At 38.7% G+C, this 21,225-nt stretch overlaps 1 pseudogene; it reads left to right on the top strand.

Annotated features, from left to right (window-relative positions):
- The first annotated feature begins 20,112 nt into the window (after nucleotides 1-20,112).
- LOC127123792 (probable WRKY transcription factor 11) lies at nucleotides 20,113-20,722 on the top strand (annotated as a pseudogene).
- The last annotated feature ends 503 nt before the right edge of the window (nucleotides 20,723-21,225 follow it).

Below are 21,225 nucleotides of genomic sequence, written 5' to 3'. Positions count from 1 at the left end.
CACTTCTATCCGACAGCAGGAGATGAGAGGCTTGAAGACATAATGGCAGTAGTGGAATTAAAGTCAATAGGACGTTTTCGGCATAGCTTTCTCTTTGTTTTCTTGACAATTTCCTCTTACTAGGATTTTTGTCTCCTTGTACACAAATTGCCTGTTTATAGGCCCTCTTTCGAAATCAATACAATTTTAGTTTCAAAAAAAAATGCTCTTGTTTTACTTTCTCTGTTTTGTTTGCATAAACGTCCATTGATTTAATTCGAATTAATATATGCATTTGGATATGATCGATGTTTACCAAAAATGCGTGCATAAAATAGAAATAGCGATTACTACTAGGCTTCAGGATCGAGGAGAAGGTCTAACCATGCTTTCCAATGAATCCGTCGCTAATTCTATTCCCCAGCAAAGCCAGTTATTCCCCAAAAGCAATTGGCATTACTAGACAAATTGGTCATCTCTTCCACCCCCAGCCAGGCTTCTGTTAAATATTTCTACCATCAGACAGAAATCAAGCATCTCCGGCTAAGAAAGGGTCATCGATACCAGTATCTCCCAACCAGAAGATCGAGATTTATTTTCCCCAGTGGAGTCCCTTGGAAGAACTTTTCAGATGCATAATTCATTCATTACATCATTTCACAACATACGCATGCATACATTGTTCACATTTAGTTTCAGAAGCATAAAACATCTCATGCATCATGACATGGCATGAAGCTAACTTTATTTTTCAGGTTAATTATCTTCCTGGTACAGTCAAAATAGAGAGTCATTCAGACGGACATCTTCATCGATTACGTTCAGGATTTAACTACATCTTTCAGATATACTCCATGTCAACATTCATTCTGACATCCTCCTAACGATGGCAGCTATAAGCCCATCCCAGACATTTATTGCAAATACAACATAGACAAATACTATCAGATATAGCCTAGCGTATGGTTCATTCTGATTCAGCTCAACATATGACTCTTTCAACTCAGATGCGATCTAACGTACGATCCATTCCGACCTTCAACAACTCCAATACGGTCCAGCATACGACCCATTTGGACCTTCAAGGCCTCGGATGCTACCTAGCGTACGGTACATTCTGAAGTGCAGTCTGGCGTATGACTACCCCTTTATTATCAGATGCAGCCTAACGGACGGCTCGTTCTGCTACTCAGAGACGGTCTAGCTTACGACCCGCCTGGATGTTCATCCCCTCAAATGCTACCTAGCGTACGGTACATTCTGAAGTGTAGTCTGGCGTATGACTACCCCCTTCATCACCAGCCTAACGGACGGCTCAGTCTACAACTCAGATACGACCTAGCACACGATCCATTCTGATCCTTCACCCCCAGTAACGGTACAGCCTAACGGACGGCTCGTTCCGCAACTCAGATACGATCTAGTGTACGATCCATTCTGATCCTTTATCCCCAGCAGTGTATGACTCATTCGGATTCTTGTCTCATCCTGATTCGACACAGCATATGACTCCTCCAACAAAGTCCGATACGGTCTAGCATACGACCCATTCGGATCTTCATTCCTCAGATACTACCTAGCGTACGGTACATCCCGAGGTGTAGTCTAGCGTACGACTACTTTTCGTCAGATACAGCCTAACAGACGGCCCATTCTGCAACTCAGATACGATCTAGCGTATGATCCATTCTGATCTGTTATTCCCATCGGCGTATGACCCATCCTAACTCCCCAGTGAAGTCGACGGCCTAATGAATGACTCACTATACGGTCCAGAGTATGACCCAGTGACACCCATGACTTCAGATATCTTCTAACGTACGACGTACTCTAAAGCTCTCATCATCAAACTTCCTAGATGGCATCTTTAAGCCCATCTCCATCAAGACTAACTAATTGACAAGTGCAAATTTTTGGGGCGTTCTAAGTGTTCAATAATCTTCCACCTCCAGACCACGAATGGCGTACATACCATCCTGACTCTCTCGGTTCAAGAATATTGAACAGGGGCAGCTGTCATACCCCAAAATTTGCCCATTAATATTTCAAGACATTTGTCAAGGGCACTCTGACTCATTTTTATGACACTGATCCCAAAGGAACGAAGGCCCAGCTCACGAATGGCCCAATCCAGAAAATGGCCCAAACTGGCCTGTTCGCTACGCGCTCGCTACACGCTCGCCTAGCGAACGTTCGCTACACGCTCGCCTAGCGAAGCAAACGTTCGCTACCAGCTCGCCTAGCGAAGCTGACAGATAACAGAAAATTCTGGGCTGCACTCTGAGCCCATTAGGTCATGAAAAAAGGCATTATAAATACCACAACTCCAGTCAGAAAAAGGGAGGACGAAAAAGGAGAAAGGAGAACCCTAGCAAGCAAACCCTAGCGCTCACAGACGGAAACCCTGAAGGAAAAGCCGGCGGCACCAAGTTCTACCTCCGCCCAATTCAATCCGATTTGCCGATTCGAAGTCACCACTCAGCTGCTAACAGGTTTACATTGCTATCATTGTTTTATATTCTTAATTTGCATATGACTTTATGATTAGATACCTTAAGCTTGGCATGTGAACTTTAATATATACCATGCATACCTTAAATGATTGATCGTATAATTGCAGTAATGAGATCCATAAGGCATAAAATTGGTTGAGATTATACTGATATCATATTCAAAAACCAGCAGCGCTCGCTAGCACATCGCTAAGCGAGCCAGTAGCGAGTACTCGCTAGGCCTTCGCTAGGCGAAGCAGGGGCGAATGGAACAGCGGCTGTTTCATTTTTTTGGGCTGTTCTATCTTATGTTATTATAATTCTGCATCATTTGGTTTGAGTTCATGATTGTTGTGTTTATTTTATGGTGCAACTTTCAATCATATTTTATCTCGATGCTCTAATCCGTGTGTTGAATTGTGTAAAGGTTTACATGCTTCCAAGGAAATGGCCGGCTAGGCATTCCACCTTAGGGGTGGGATACCCTTGTGGAGTTTCACCCTAAATTACCTAATTAATTTTACTGTATTAATTTTAATGTATTAATTTTAATGTATTAATTTTAATGTATTAATTGTAATGTGGAGATTCATCCTAATTACCTAATCGATTGTAAAATACGGCCTCTAAATATGTGATCTGGGACCTCTCTTTATTGCCTTACGATATTACGGTATTACGGTCATGTCCCGCGAATGTGGGGATACCCTTAGCAAAGACCCTTCGATTAAATCATCATGTCCCTTTAAAATAAATCATAGTCCCTCGGATGTTGCCTTCGAATATATGATTTTGTCCCTCGATGACCCTTCGGTGTAGCCTACGGTTAAATGATGATTGTCCCTTCGAATGCTAAGGTATCCTTACAACTGTTGCCTTCAATGACCTATCGATGACCCTACGATGACCCTTTTACATCCAAAGGATAAAATTACTTACTTCTCAATAGTAAGGACAGTTTTACCCTCATAAGGATAGGAAACGTTCATAACGACCTTAGGAAGGTATAACTCTCAATTACTGGATCATAACCTAAAATATTTTCAACACCTCACACCTTTCAAAACCTCTTTTGGAAAATCACCACTTGGTATACATTCATACTAGAATCATTACCGAGTTATATTTTTTTCAAACAACTTTCAAAACTAAACGAGATAACCACTTTGTATACATTCATACGAGAATCATTACAAAGTTAAACTCTCTTTTCAAAACACTTTCTAAGCCGTTCACAAGCACTTTTTCAGACAAGAAAAATAACATAAGTGATCCAGCAATTAAGAGCCCATGGATAACCATGGATACAAAGGGTGCTAACACCTTCCCTTTGTATAATGTACCTCCCGAACCCAAAATCTATTGAGGTCTTTCCTGTTCTTTTCCACCTTTCCTTATTGGATAAAAGAAAAGTCGGTGGCTACTCTTGCTATCCGCGACATTGCGATAAAAAGCAAAACACCCCAAGTCAGTTCACCGTATGACAGATGTGCAAGATATTGACTTTTTGTTAGCATTGCCTTTGTTTTGAAAAGTATTTTTCTTTGGATGTTCCATCACGAGCTTGAGTTTATCATTGAGAAAAGGCATCTTTGATGTAGTTGAACATTTATTGTGGAATATTCTCCAGTTTTAAATTTATAAACTGATTTTAGTAGTTAGGTATGTTGAAAACCTTTAATATTCTCCCCCACCCCAAAAGCTTCAAAAAATTTCTTATACCTTAGACAGTACAAAAGCGCTGTCTAAGGGGGGGATTAGAAAGCGCTTTAGGCAAAAGCGCAGTCTAAGGGGGGGGGGGGGGGGCTTAGACAGCGCTTTTTGAAAAGCGCTGTCTAAGGTATACCTAAAAAAATTAAAATAGGAGGGTCTTAGAAAGCGCTTTTGGCCAAAGCGCTGTCTAAGGGGGTGGGGCTTAGACAGCGCTTTTCAAAAGCGCTGTCTAAGGTATACCTAAAAAATTTAAAATAAGAGGGTCTTATAAAGCGCTTTTGGCCAAAGCGCTGTCTAAGGGGGGGGGGGGGGGGCTTAGACAGCGCTTTTAAGATTTAAAAAAGCGCTGTCTAAACCTTTAGCAACGGAGGTTTTGACAGCGCTTTAAAGCGCTGTCTAAGGCTAAAAAAAGCGCTGTCTAAGGTCTTGTTTGTTGTAGTGTAAATGGAATACAATACACTGTAAGGTACAATGTACTTAACTAGACTTGTTTAGCTTGCAGTCCACACAAGCAGTTATATAAATATAACCCATGTACTAAAGTTTTATGACTTAATGAAAGTCGGTTTGTGACACCTTAGCCGTAATATCTATCTATCTATATATATATATATATATATATATATATATATATATATATATATATATATATATATATATATATATATATATATATATATATATATATATATATATATATATAAGTGTTATATTTGTGAGAGTCCTAATATATATATATATATATATATATATATATATATATATATATATATATATATATATATATATATATATATATATATATATATATATATATATATATTATATATATATATATATATATATATATATATATATTATATATATATATATATATATATATATATATATATATATATATATATATATATATATATATATATATATATATATATATATATATATATATATATATATATATATATAAGTGTTATATTTGTGAGAGTCCTAATATGACCGATTTTAGGGTCCCCGCCTAGAGTAATGTCGCCCCGCCGACATTCTCATGGAATATGAGGCTCGCCCTTGGGACATATGACGTGTATAATACCGTTATCCCCCGCAAGTCATATCTGAAAGATTCACATCATGATCCCATGTAAAATAGGTAGTCAACATCCTCCCCTAGTCACGGGGAAGCAATTATCACTTTAAAGGGTTTTCTAAAACCTGGGCCCGAGGGCCTCTATAAACCCTAACAGGGAAAAAAATATATCATAACTTACACCTAACACCAAAAGCAATACACTAACACATATAACCTCTCACCTCACGTGAGCAGGACTGCTGTAACTATCATAACCTCAGCGTACAGGGTTTCTCGCTACCGCGTACAAGTCCCTATCACCATAAGTTATTATCAACCTACTAAGGACTTTGAGTATCCCCTCTCTTGCATGGGTAACATGCACACCTGTACTTTTTGACCAGTACATTGACACCTACCATGGACCCCCGGTAAAACTAACTTAGGCCACACCTTTTTCATCGTAATCATCATACTCACTGTTACCCTCCACTCATATACATATCATTTCTCCACTCATATACAACAGTAGGAGCCTTAACATATTCATGAACATGGTCATCATCACTCCCAAGATTACCCGGGTTGTCTTCATGATTGTTGGTAACAATGTTCTCCATATCATGTTTAACATTGTTTCCAAGGATCACATCATCATTATCCTTATGGGTTAGAGACTCTGTCTCCAACATGTTAGACCGATTGTCCAACACATTTTCATCAACATCTTGATTTTCCAGACTGATTTCCTAGGTTTCTTCAGCAACTGTCGTTTGGGCTTCCTCCTATACAAGGACCTCAATTTTAGTCTCGATTTTTTCCTCCATATGATTTCCATCACTAACAGCTTATTCATTATCAAATCCTTTATTTATAGCAACAAGGTTTAAATCTACAAAATTTTCATCCTAGGAATGAGGTTTGTCAACATCAGTGTTGATAACATCATTCTCATCATTAACTTGACTTGCTAGAGATCCTTCATCACTCGAGTCCTCAATATGCTCATGATAATCATTAAGAATACCATTTATGAAAGTGTATATAACAGGAATACTACCAATAAGAACTTTTACAGGATTTTCATTAAAAATATTTTCAATACTATCTTCCCTAGGGGGCTTATCACATGCATGAATGAAGTCTAGGGTTTGAGAGAAGTTATCAGAATCAACCTCTTTAGTTTTGGAAATTTCAACAACAATCTCTGACACATTTTCAACATTCTTTTTAACTGGTTTTGTTTTAGAGAAATTACCTTGAATATCAACTGGAACAACCATCTGAATCGGTGCAATGTCAAGAATTTCCTCGGTAGGTTGATCTGCAGGTTTAGCATGATTTTCATGAACATCACTGACTTCAGAGTTTTTCTTCCCATTATGTTTTCCTTTTCCAGTGAGATCAGACATAGTTAATGGTACCTTTCAAGATCGATAACCCATATTCATTAGCTTCTTCATTTTAACCTTTTTAGATGGTTCCATTGTGTGAGGACCATCTGTAACACCCCGATAAAATATGATAATTATTTAAATTAAGTTAATAGTATATTTATTAATTTAATTAAATAATTGGAATATTATTGGATTATTATTATTGGAATAATAAAAGTTAAAATCAGTAAAAAGGTCCCATTTGGTAAAAAGGGTTTTCACGTGAAAGCAGAGAACACGTAACATTGAGAGAAAGAGAAGAAACTGAGAAAGGGAGAAGAAGAGGCTAGGGCTCAAGAGGAGAATTCACGATTGTTGAAGGTCAAAGAATCAATTGCCGGATTAACTCAGGTAAGGGGGGTTTATCGTCGTTTAATGGGTATTATGGGTTAACATGTAATGGGTAGTAATAAGCCATTGAATTGACCCTAATTGGGATGAGGAATGCTGTAAATGGTGATGAATAAGTTATGTTAAAACTGTAATTGAATCTATATGTGGGTGAGTCGTAAATTTCTGGACGTGTAGCTTTTTACGGAATTGAAATCGGAGGTCCGGAAGTCCTCCGACGGCGAGAAATGCGGGAAATCTGCATTCTGTTTTCGTGTTAGCGCAGGAACAGCTTTCTGTTCTGCGTTAACCGGTTAACCCAGGGTGTTAACCGGTTAACACTGTTATGATTTAGAAAAATTAATTTCTGTTCTGCGTTAACCGGTTAACCCAGGGTGTTAACCGGTTAACACTGTTAAAAATTGCCAGAAAGCGTGTTCTGTGTTGCGTTAACCGGTTAACCCAGGGCGTTAACCGGTTAACACTGTTTGGAAAGTGGAAAATTGATATTCAAATATTGTGTACATATTTGACGTTTGGCCTATATTGGTGTATGATATAGTAGGGATCATTTCCCGTTGTTTTGAGCAGTATAGGTATTAGTAGAGTGTGTTAATACTGTGATTTATTATTTGGCATGACATGATATGATTATGTGATAAATATGCTGATGATGTATGACGGTATGCATAATGCTGTGAATATATCTATTATGTATGCAATTGTGGATTGTTGTTGATGTTTGCATGCTAGGTGATTTAGCGTGCATAGCATGGCCTTTATGGTGGTAGCTAATTCCCATGGTGAGGAATTAGTGAGTGAGTCACTAGGTCTCAAATGAGTGGGGCTAGTGAGCTTGGTAGCCGTATCTGGGTTTGATCGGTGAGGTTGAACTATGTGTTCACGAATAGTCGGTACCGCATGCATGGAGTCTCATTTCATAATGTATGTATGGCGTATAATATGAATGGATGTGTTCCAATATTATACGTGTGTTTTGTGTTTGTGTTGAGTATGATTATGAGTGATGTTGCCGTTGCTGAATGTGTGATATGATTAGGGTGATGAATGTGTTAATTACTTAGCATTACATGATATTTTATAATGCTTATTATATCGATTGAGGAACTCACCCTTACAACTATGTTTCAGGTAACGAGCAGTGATTGAGTAGAAGTTAGTGCTTGGAGTCTAGTGTAGTTCCTTAGTGGATCATGCTCTGGTATATGTAACATCGGGACGGGATGTTTTACCTTGTTTTCATTTTTTGGTTGTTGAACAATTTTACATGTAATGTGTTACATGGTTCGAATGTTGTTAGATTTTTATCCGCTGCGAATTGTGCAATGTTTTATTTTAATTAATAAATGAGCATGACAAGTTATTTTGGTGAATGGTGTGAAGTGTCAAGTGTGACACCCTGAAATTGCATATCTACTCTGATTCATATTTTGTTGTTTTAATTAATTATTGGGGTATTTTAGAAGGGTGTTACATTAGTGGTATCAGAGCATAGTCGGTCGAGTCGAGTCGTAATTATTCTGTTTCCCTGTACGTGATAGGTGTTGTGTAACCCTATCAGTACTTATTGTTTTAGCTTGTTGGGTTTTCAGAATAGAGATGGCTGGAAGAGGTAGAGACGATGCTGTGATTGCTGAGGCTCTGGGTATGCTAGCTGGAGTACTTGGAGGGAATCCGAATGTGGTGGGATTGGGAGCTGCTCGTCAACTGAGTGAGTTCCAGAAGAACAATCCTCCAATGTTCAAGGGAGCATACGATCCAGATGGTGCTCAGAAGTGGTTGAAGGAGATCGAGAGGATCTTCCGAGTGACTGAGTGTGTCGATAACCAGAAGTTCAGGTTCGGTACGCATATGCTGTCAGAGGAAGCAGATGATTGGTGGGTTGTTGTCCGCACTGAGTTGGAAGCTGCTGGGAATGCTGAGATCACTTGGGCGGTGTTCAGAGAGAGATTCCTAAGGAAGTACTTTCCAGAGGATGTCAGAGGAAAGAAAGAGATAGAGTTCTTAGAATTGAAGCAGGGCAACCGGTCTGTTACTGAGTATGCTGCTAAGTTCACAGAGCTGTCGAAGTATTACACTCCCTATGATGAGGCTACTGGGGAATTTTCAAAATGTGTGAAGTTTGAGAACGGGTTACGTCCCGAGATCAAGCAGGCTATTGGGTATCAGCGGATTAGAGTGTTTTCTAACTTGGTCGACTGTTGCAGGATTTTTGAACAAGATACCAAGGCCAGAGCGGAGAGCTATCAGCAGAGGGTTGATAGGAAAGACAAGAATCAGAATGATCGTGGGAAGCCGTATGCAGCTGGCAAAGGTTTCCAGAGACAGAGTGGGATGAGGAGACCTAGTGGGGGAGACTCCAGTGCCCCTGCTAAGTGTTACAGATGTGGTCAGGCTGGACATCGTATCCATGAGTGTACCAGTGCTGAGAAGAAGTGTTTCAAGTGTGGCAAAGGTGGTCACTTGGCTGCAGAGTGCCGGTTGAAGACTATGACTTGTTTCAACTGTGGAGAGGTGGGTCATATCAGTCCACAGTGTCCTAAGCCGAAGAAAGAGAACCAGTCGGGAGGCAAGGTCTTTGCTTTATCGGGTTCTGAGACTTCTGCAGATGATCGTTTGATCCGAGGTACGTGTTATATTAATGGCTTTCCTCTTGTAGCTATTATTGACACAGGTGCGACTCATTCCTTTATATCTTTGGATTGTGCTGTGAAACTTAAATTAGAGATATCTGAGATGCATGGGAGTATAATGATTGATACTCCTGCGAAGGGTTCAGTGACTACTACTTCAGTTTGTTTAGATTGTCCTTTGAGTATTTTTGGTAGAGACTTTGGGATGGACCTCGTGTGTCTTCCACTAGTGCAGATTGATGTTATCCTGGGTATGAACTGGTTGGTGTTTAACCGAGTTTATATCAACTGTTTTGATAAGACTGTGATCTTTCCTGAGATTGAGTAAGGAAAGAGTTTGTTTCTATCAGCAAGGCAGGTGAATGAGGCAGTAGCAGATGGGGCAAAGTTGTTTATGCTGTTAGCAACTTTGGAGGCTAAAGATAAACTGGTGATTTGCGATCTAGCCGTGGTGTGTGATTTTCCTGATGTGTTTCCTGAAGAAGTGAATGAATTACCGCCAGAGCGTGACGTTGAGTTCTCGATTGATTTGGTACCTGGTACTAGGCCGATATCGATGGCTCCGTACCGTATGTCTGCCGTTGAGTTAACTAAATTGAAGAGTCAGTTGGAAGATCTGTTGGATAAGAAATTTATTCGTCCGAGTGTGTCACCGTGGGGTGCACCAGTGTTATTGGTTAAGAAGAAAGAAGGTACTATGAGGTTGTGTGTGGACTACAGGCAACTGAATAAAGTGACGATCAAGAATCGGTATCCTTTGCCGAGGATTGATGATTTGATGGATCAGTTGGTTGGTGCGAGTGTGTTCAGCAAAATAGATTTGAGATCGGGGTATCATCAGATACGTGTGAAAACTGAGGATATTCAGAAGACTGCTTTCAGAACAAGGTATGGACATTATGAGTATTCTGTAATGCCTTTTGGTGTGACTAATGCGCCTGGGGTATTTATGGAGTATATGAATAGGATTTTCCATCCGTACCTAGACAAGTTTGTTGTGGTGTTTATTGACGATATTTTGGTGTATTCGAAATCTGAAGAAGAACATGTTGAACATTTGAGAGTGGTTTTAGGAGTTCTACGAGAAAAGAAGTTATTTGCTAAACTGTCCAAGTGTGAATTTTGGTTAGAAGAGGTTAGTTTTCTTGGTCATGTGATTTCAAGAGGTGGTGTTGCTGTTGATCCTTCTAAGATAGAAGCGGTATCTAAGTGGGAAGCTCCGAAGTCAGTTTCTGAGATAAGGAGTTTTCTTGGACTTGCAGGTTATTATAGGAAATTCATTGAGGGATTTTCTAAGTTGGCGTTACCGTTGACGATGTTGACTAGAAAGGGCCAAGCGTTTGTTTGGGATTCAAAATGTGAAGAAGGTTTCCAAGAGTTAAAGAGAAGGTTAACTACTGCTCCTATTCTGATATTACCAAGTCCATCGGAACCATTTGAGGTTTACTGTGATGCTTCATTGTTGGGTTTGGGTGGTGTTTTGATGCAGAATAAGCAGGTTGTAGCTTATGCTTCGAGACAACTGAAGGTTCATGAGAGGAACTATCCAACACACGATTTAGAGTTGGCAACTGTGGTATTTGTTCTGAAGTTATAGAGGCATTACTTGTACGGGTCAAGATTTGAGGTTTTCAGTGACCATAAAAGTTTAAAGTATTTGTTTGATCAGAAAGAGCTGAATATGAGACAGAGGAGATGGTTAGAGTTTCTGAAGGATTATGACTTTGGTTTGAATTACCATCCGGGTAAAGCAAACGTAGTGGCTGATGCATTGAGTCGGAAATCATTGCATATGTCTATGTTAATGGTTAAGGAATTGGATTTAATTGAGCAGTTTAGAGACTTGAGTTTGGTGTGTGAGAGTACTCACAATAGTGTTAAATTGGGAATGTTGAAGTTAACGAGTGGTATTCTGGATGAGATTAGAGAGGGTCAGAAATCCGATGTGCTTTTGGTTGATAAGTTGACTCTAATGAATCAAGGTCAAGGTGGTGAATTCAGAGTTGATGAGAATGGTGTTTTGAAATTTGGTAATCGGGTGTGTATTCCGGATGTTACCGAACTTAAGAAGAGTATTCTTGAGGAAGGACATCGTAGTGGCCTGAGTATTCATCCTGGGGCTACGAAGATATATCATGATTTGAAAAAGTTATTTTGGTGGCCGGGAATGAAAAGAGAAATTGTGAGTTTTGTTTATTCTTGTTTGACTTGTCAGAAGTCAAAGATTGAGCATCAGAAGCCGTCTGGGCTAATGCAACCGTTGGCTATTCCAGAGTGGAAGTGGGATAGTATCAGTATGGATTTTGTTTCTGGTTTACCGAGGACAATTAAGAATTTTGAAGCTATTTGGGTGATTATTGACAGATTGACAAAATCGGCTCATTTCATTCCGATCAGAATGGATTATCCGTTAGAGAGATTAGCTGAGTTGTATATTGAGAAAATTGTAAGTTTGCATGGTATTCCGTCGAGTATTGTTTCGGACAGAGATCCTAGATTTACATCGAAGTTCTGGGAAGGTTTGCAGAGGGCTTTGGGAACTAAGATGAGATTGAGTTCTGCATATCATCCGCAGACTGATGGTCAGACTGAGAGGACGATTCAGTCACTGGAGGATCTTTTGAGGGCTTGTGTTTTGGAAAAGGGAGGTGCTTGGGATTGTTATTTACCTTTGATTGAGTTTACCTACAACAATAGTTTTCATTCGAGCATTGGTATGGCACCGTTTGAAGCTTTGTATGGTAGGAGATGTCGGACACCTTTATGTTGGTATGAGTCCGGTGAGAGTGCTGTGGTTGGACCGGAGATTGTGCAACAAACTACGGAAAAGATTAAGATGATTCAGGAGAAGATGAGGATTGCTCAGAGTCGTCAGAAGAGTTATCACGACAAGAGGAGGAAGTCACTTGAGTTTCAAGAGGGAGATCATGTGTTTCTTCGTGTTACTCCGATAACTGGGGTTGGTCGAGCTTTGAAGTCGAAGAAGTTGACACCTCGATTTATTGGTCCTTATCAGATTTTGGAGAGGATAGGGGAGGTAGCCTATCGTATCGCTTTACCGCCGTCACTTGCAAAATTGCATGAGGTTTTTCATGTGTCTCAGTTGAGGAGGTACATTCCTGATCCGTCGCATGTGGTCCAAGTAGATGATGTACAGGTGAGAGATAACCTGACTGTTGAAACATCACCTATGAGGATAGAGGATTGAGAGTTGAAGCAGTTGCGGGGTAAAGAGATTGCTTTGGTAAAGGTAGCTTGGGGAGGACCAGCAGGTGGCAATGTGACTTGGGAACTTGAGAATCAGATGAAGGAGTCTTATCCAGAGTTATTCGCTTGAGGTATGTTTTCGAGGACGAAAACTCTTTTAGTGGGGGAGAGTTGTAACACCCCGATAAAATATGATAATTATTTAAATTAAGTTAATAGTATATTTATTAATTTAATTAAATAATTGGAATATTATTGGATTATTATTATTGGAATAATAAAAGTTAAAATCAGTAAAAAGGTCCCATTTGGTAAAAAGGGTTTTCACGTGAAAGCAGAGAACACGTAACATTGAGAGAAAGAGAAGAAACTGAGAAAGGGAGAAGAAGATGCTAGGGCTCAAGAGGAGAATTCACGATTGTTGAAGGTCAAAGAATCAATTGCCGGATTAACTCAGGTAAAGGGGGTTTATCGTCGTTTAATGGGTATTATGGGTTAACATGTAATGGGTAGTAATAAGCCATTGAATTGACCCTAATTGGGATGAGGAATGCTGTAAATGGTGATGAATAAGTTATGTTAAAACTGTAATTGAATCTATATGTGGGTGAGTCGTAAATTTCTGGACGTGTAGCTTTTTACGGAATTGAAATCGGAGGTCCGGAAGTCCTCCGACGGCGAGAAATGCGGGAAATCTGCATTCTGTTTTCGTGTTAGCGCAGGAACAGCTTTCTGTTCTGCGTTAACCGGTTAACCCAGGGTGTTAACCGGTTAACACTGTTATGATTTAGAAAAATTAATTTCTGTTCTGCGTTAACCGGTTAACCCAGGGTGTTAACCGGTTAACACTGTTAAAAATTGCCAGAAAGCGTGTTCTGTGTTGCGTTAACCGGTTAACCCAGGGCGTTAACCGGTTAACACTGTTTGGAAAGTGGAAAATTGATATTTAAATATTGTGTACATATTTGACGTTTGGCCTATATTGGTGTATGATATAGTAGGGATCATTTCCCGTTGTTTTGAGCAGTATAGGTATTAGTAGAGTGTGCTAATACTGTGATTTATTATTTGGCATGACATGATATGATTCTGTGATAAATATGCTGATGATGTATGATGGTATGCATAATGCTGTGAATATATCTATTATGTATGCAATTGTGGATTGTTGTTGATGTTTGCATGCTAGGTGATTTAGCGTGCATAGCATGGCCTTTATGGTGGTAGCTAATTCCCATGGTGAGGAATTAGTGAGTGAGTCACTAGGTCTCAAATGAGTGGGACTAGTGAGCTTGGTAGCCGTATCTGGGTTTGATCGGTGAGGTTGAACTATGTGTTCACGAATAGTCGGTACCGCATGCATGGAGTCTCATTTCATAATGTATGTATGGCGTATAATATGAATGGATGTGTTCCAATATTATACGTGTGTTTTGTGTTTGTGTTGAGTATGATTATGAGTGATGTTGCCGTTGCTGAATGTGTGATATGATTAGGGTGATGAATGTGTTAATTACTTAGCATTACATGATATTTTATAATGCTTATTATATCGATTGAGGAACTCACCCTTACAACTATGTTTCAGGTAACGAGCAGTGATTGAGTAGAAGCTAGTGCTTGGAGTCTAGTGTAGTTCCTTAGTGGGTCATGCTCTGGTATATGTAACATCGGGACGGGATGTTTTAACTTGTTTTCATTTTTTGGTTGTTGAACAATTTTACATGTAATGTGTTACATGGTTTGAATGTTGTTAGATTTTTATCCGCTGCGAATTGTGCAATGTTTTATTTTGATTAATAAATGAGCATGACAAGTTATTTTGGTGAATGGTGTGAAGTGTCAAGTGTGACACCCTGAAATTGCATATCTACTCTGATTCATATTTTGTTGTTTTAATTAATTATTGGGGTATTTTAGAAGGGTGTTACACCATCGACCTTCCCTCTTATAACAACTCCTTTCATTTTGACTCAGTGCATCTTGATCACCAGTTTGGTTTCCTCTATAGGTTTCTTGGACTTCTTCGTGGTTTTCTTATATTTTCCAGAAGTGTTTGTTCCTTGACTAGTTCCCACCATGATTGCAAGCTCTTTGTGTGGAAGGTGATATGATAGACTAAGGGTTAGATATGCGTGATTTTAGAGAAGTTCAGAGAAGATGAAAGAGCTTCTACACTTGAGGCACGTAACATAAGAAATGTATAGTAATTTGAATAAAAAATGTATTTGGAATACCAATGGTTAGGACAAAAAAGGGGCGCATGTGCCTTGGTCATGATGGCTATGAGAGAGAAACCAGAGGCACAATAATTCCCATATTATCTCAGTATTAACTACTAGTGATTCTCAATAATGTGTAGACCTATGGAATTTCTCAAATTTTCAAACTGAGTAGCATCCAAAGCCTTGGTAAATATATTGGCAAGTTGGTTTTCTGTTGCAACATGATCCAGGGTGATAAACTTTTCTTCAACCAGCTCTCTAATGAAATGATGATGTATGTCAATGTGATTAGTACGAATATGTTGAACATGATTTTTTGAATTATTTATCGTACTCATGTTGTCACAGTATAATGCCATAATATCTTGTTTGGCATTATACTCTTTCAGCATTTGTTTCATCCATAATAATTGAGTACAACTGATACCTGCGATAATATACTCAACTTCAACAGTAGATAGAGACACACAATTTGGTTTCTTGCTGAACCATGAAATAAGATTGTTATCTAGAAAGAAACATCCATCAGAGGTGCTCTTTCTATCTTCAGCATTCCCGGCCCAATAAGTATCACAATACCCAACAAGAATGAAATTGGTGTCATGAGAATACATATTACCATAACCACACATGTCATTTATATATTTAATGATTCTCTTAACCTAAGTGAGATGACTAACTTTTAGCTTAGCTTAGTAATAAACACAGACCCCTACTGAGAAAGTAATGTCAGGGCAACTGACTGTGAGAAAAAGTAGGTTGCCAATCATGCTTCTATAGAGACTTTGATCCATATCAACTCCTTGATCATCCTTAGTTAGCTTGATGTGACTTGCAACAGGTGTACGCTTGTGTCTAGCACTTTCAAGGACAAACTTATTTATAATGTTCATGGAATATTTATTCTGTGATACAAATACTCCTTCTTCATTTGTTTCACTTGGAAACCAAGGAAGTAGGTGAGTTCTCCTACCAAACTTTTTTAAAATTTAGACTACATTTGTTGAATAAATTGTTCCACCATCTTGTTTGATATTCCTCCAAATAAAATATTATATACATAGATCCGAGTAATCATCGACTTTCCTTATTCTTTCTTGAAAAACAAGATTTTGTCAATACCGCCTCTACAAGACCTATTTATGGTGAGGAATTATGTAACCCTTTCATCTGACTTGTTTTTGGAAATACACTTGGTCCCTATGATGTTGGTTGAATTAGGTATGGGAACTAACTCCCACACTTTGTTTCTTTCAAACAGAGCAAGTTCTTCGTAAATGGAATTTACCCAATATTCTTCAATTAAGGCTTCTTTAACATTTTTGGGTTCAACCTTGAAGATACAACACATGTTGGCAATCACATCTTTGGATTTGGTGATAATTCCTTCATTGATATTCCTGGTCACATTTTCTATAGGATTATACTTATGAATTTTGACATCAGTACCTTTGTTTGTTAGAATATTTTCTTCCTCTTCATCGGAGTCTTCCACTTCAGAATTTCGCATGATGTCAGTAACTTTGCTTGGCACATCAGGTGCCACATTTTGTTGATTTTTGAGTATGTAGTCTTCCTCTTCATTACTTGTCTCAATTTGAGGAGCATAATATATAACCACATTTATGGATTCCATAATGGTCTTTGTCCGATTGTTATATACACGATATGCTTTGCTGCTTATAAAATATCCCAAGAAAATTCTTTCATCACTTTTAGGATCCATCTCGTGTCTTTGCTCTCGATCAATTAAGATGTAACTCTTATTGCCAAACACATGGAAGCATTTAACATTAGGTTTTATTCATTTCTATAAATCATAATGAGTAACTTTGGTGCCATGATAAATGGTTACTCGATTGTGAATATGACATATTGTGTTCATTGCTTCAACCCATAAGTAATAAGGTAACTTTTTTTGCGTGAAGCATGACTCTGGACATCTCTTGAAGAGTTATGTTCTCGTGTTCAACCACTCCATTTTGTTTTGGAGTAATTAGTTCAGAGAACTCGTGATCTATACCTTCATAAGAGAAGAATTCTGGAAAACTGGAGTTTTCAAATTCACTTCTATGATTACTACATATTCTAACAATCTTATCAATCTCCCTTCCTTTCTCACGTTGGAGTTGTAGACATAACCTTTCAAATGTGATATATATGTCTAATTTTTCTCTAAGAAAATTAACCCACATGTACCTTGAGTAGTCATCAACTCACACAAAAATGTATCTCCTTCCACCCAAGCTCTCAACTTGCATGGGTCACATGAGATCCATGTTGTCATACCCCAAAATTTGCCCGTTGATACTACAAGGCATCTGTCAAGGCATTCCGACTTGTTTTGCAAGGCACCGACTCTAAAGGAACGAAAGCCCAGCTCACAACGGGCCCAATCCAAAGGTGGCCCAAAACAGCTTGCTCGCTAGGCGAGCAATTACTTCGCCTAGCGAACACTTCATCATGACACTCGCCCAGCGAAGCATCAGATCCAGAAAAAAAAGCCCAGAATAGCTTGCTCGCTAGGCGAGCAATTCCCTCGCCTAGCGAAGCTTGCGAAAATCTGAAGTTTTGGACCTCATTTTAAGCCCATTAGGTCACCACCATCACTATAAATACCAGGCACCTCAGCCACGAAAAGGGACAGACCGGGACGGACGGAAAAGAACGGAAACCCTAGCACAGAAACCCTGCTGATCTAGAGAATTCGGAAGACGGAAACCCTGAAGGCCGCTCACCCGCCTCGAAGCTACCACCGCCCAGCTCAATCCGATACCCAGAGTGATCAGTCCCGTTCAACATAGCAATTGCAAACAGGTTTGCGTATTATCACTGTTATATGCTTCCAATTGATAATCGTCACATACATAACGCATCATGATTAAATTTTGATATGTAACCTGATTTCACATGCAAATTTAAGTATGCCTGAACATCATGAAGGCTATCCATGCTGTGCCTGTAATTCAATGTCATAAAATTCAAGGTTCCGGAGACGGTACGATTGCCAAGTTCGAAATCCGTGGCCGCTCGCTAGCACATCGCTAAGCGAGCCTGTAGCGAATATTCGCTAAGCCTTCGCTAGGCGAAGCAGAGACGAACGTACCAGTAGCTGTTCTTATGTTTCGTTTTATGTTTGCCTTATTGTAATCATGCATTATTTGGCCTTATGACTATTGTGTTCATTCTGTAGTGCAATTTTCAATTGCACTTTAACTTGGTATTCTCACCCGTGTGTTTAAATTGTGTTAAAGCTTGCATATTCTCGAAGAAGCGGTCGGCTAGGTATTCCGCTTTACTTGTGGGATACCCCTTATGGAGATGGATTTGGAATTACATGATCACTTTTAATGTTGCCTAATTAATTTTAAGGAGGAGATTCATCCTAATTGCCTAATCAATTTTAATGTGGATATGTATCTTAATTATTTAAATGACTATAAGATGGAAACCCATCTTAAATACTTAATTAATTGTAAAACATGGCCTTTGAATATGTGATCTTGGACCTCTCTTTATTGCCTTACGATATTACGGTATTACGGTCATGTCCCGCGAATGTAGGGATACACTTAGCAACGGCCCTTCGGTTAATTCATCATAAATCATCATAGTCCCTCGGATGTTGCCTTCGAAAATACGATTTTGTCCCTCGATGACCCTTCGGTGTAGCCTACGGTTAAATGATGATCGTCCCTTCGAATGCTAAGGTATCCTTACAACTGTTGCCTTCAATGACCTATCGATGACCCTACGATGATCCTTAAACATCCAAAGGGTAAAATTACTTACTTCTCAATAGTAAGGACAGTTTTACCCTCATAAGGATAGGAAACGTTCATAACGACCTTAGGAAGGTATAACTCTCAATTGCTGGATCATAACCTGAAACATTTTCCACCCCTCACACTTTGCAAATCCTAGAAAATCACCACTTGGTATATATTCACACTAGAATCATTACCAAGTTATATTTTTCTAAACTGTTTTTCAAAATCAAACGAGATAAATGCTTTGTATACATTCATACAAGAATCATTACAAAGTTAAACTCTCTTTTTCGAAACATTTTTAAACAATTCACGAACACTTTTCAGACAAAAATATAAGTGATCCAGCAATTAAGAGCCCATGGATAACCATGGATACAAAGGGTGCTAACACCTTCCCTTTGTATAATGTACCTCCCGAACCCAAAATCTATTGAGGTCTTTCCTGTTCCTTTCCACCTTTCCTTATTGGATAAAAGAAAAGTCGGTGGCGACTCTTGCTATCCGCGACATTGCGATAAAAAGCAAAACACCCCAAGTCAGTTCACCGTATGACACATGTGAAGTAATTCCAGAACTTTTGATGTGGTGAGATGTTGCAGCTTCTTGCGAGGCATCTTAGTCTGTTTTCCTGTCTGGAAGTCTCCATAAATTCTTCCTTCTTCAATCTTGAGGTTAGGAAGACTATTGATATCCTTTGATTATATAATATTTCTCATGCTTATGAGATTCAGATGATCAAATTTTTTGTGCCATATCTTAGTTTCATCCTCTTTAGTGATTAGATAGGTTAAGGGTTGGTCATGTGATTGAGATCTCCACATGTAACAATTATTAGAAGACCCTGTACCTTTCATGATTTCTTTCTAACTTTTTTTATGTGACAATACATTCAAATTAATTGAATTTGACACAAATATCTTGATCACACAGTTGATCGGTACTAATAAGATTAGCAGTCGGAGCTTGGCAAAATACCCTTTTTGTCCCTTAACTATACACTTGGGTTCAGATTGGTCCCTTAATTTTTTTCATGTCACCTTGGTCCTTTAAATTTTTAATAGATGCATATGAGTCTCCTCCGTCTATTTTCCTCAAACGTCCATTTATTTAAGCTACGTGGCAACTGAGCTAGAAATGGTACATCATCTTCAACCAAACCCAATTGTCTTCTTTGTATCTTTCTTCTTTCTTCTTTCTTATTCTAATTTTTAACTACAATTTGGTTTCTTCTTCTATCATGGTTATAGATCCGGTTATGATTCCCAAGATGTGACTCGAAGAACAGTTTTCCATACAAGAAGATGCTTCTGCTGGATTGAAAAGCATGAAGCATTTCATTCGTGTGCTTTCTTCTCAAACTTCATATTCTTCTTCAAATCAACATAACTGTTTATATCTTGATTGAACATAAATAACTAATTTCACTATATCTAAGTTCAAACAGTTTATTAATTTGTTGAATCGTACCGGCCACACTCGTTTTCATCGTGCACCTTGTTCGCAATCTCAACCGAGATCTGAGAAATTGAATCTTCAACAACCACAGTCAATAACTCTTGATTTTGCAAAGCCAGTACAGATAGTTAATCCAAATCCAAATCCAAATCCAAATCCGAATTTGAATACTAAATGTAAACCTAAACCTAATCCTAATACATCTGCCGATTTATTTGTTTCTCAATACTCTAAATCTAAGGATGCATTCAGTATCTCAGCCACTAGTTCTTCCTTTATTTCCACCATTACCTGAGATAAAAGTGTTTCCGATGGTAAAGCAGGTCATATCGTTTCCTCTGGAAAGCCTCCTCCTTGCTTCATCTTACCGGAAAAGGTGTCATGAAGGATAGGAAACGTTCATAACGACCTTAGGAAGGTATAACTCTCAATTGCTGGATCATAACCTGAAACATTTTCCACCCCTCACACTTTGCAAATCCTAGAAAATCACCACTTGGTATATATTCACACTAGAATCATTACCAAGTTATATTTTTCTAAACTGTTTTTCAAAATCAAACGAGATAAATGCTTTGTATACATTCATACGAGAATCATTACAAAGTTAAACTCTCTTTTTCGAAACATTTTTAAACAATTCACGAACACTTTTCAGACAAAAATATAAGTGATCCAGCAATTAAGAGCCCATGGATAACCATGGATACAAAGGGTGCTAACACCTTCCCTTTGTATAATGTACCTCCCGAACCCAAAATCTATTGAGGTCTTTCCTGTTCCTTTCCACCTTTCCTTATTGGATAAAAGAAAAGTCGGTGGCGACTCTTGCTATCCGCGACATTGCGATAAAAAGCAAAACACCCCAAGTCAGTTCACCGTATGACAGAACTGG

This window comes from Lathyrus oleraceus, chromosome 2 (assembly GCF_024323335.1).
Source record: "Lathyrus oleraceus cultivar Zhongwan6 chromosome 2, CAAS_Psat_ZW6_1.0, whole genome shotgun sequence".
Taxonomy (NCBI): Eukaryota; Viridiplantae; Streptophyta; class Magnoliopsida; order Fabales; family Fabaceae; genus Lathyrus; species Lathyrus oleraceus.
The sequence above is the reverse complement of the archived record's forward strand: the minus strand, read 5'-3'. Positions and strand labels throughout refer to the sequence as shown.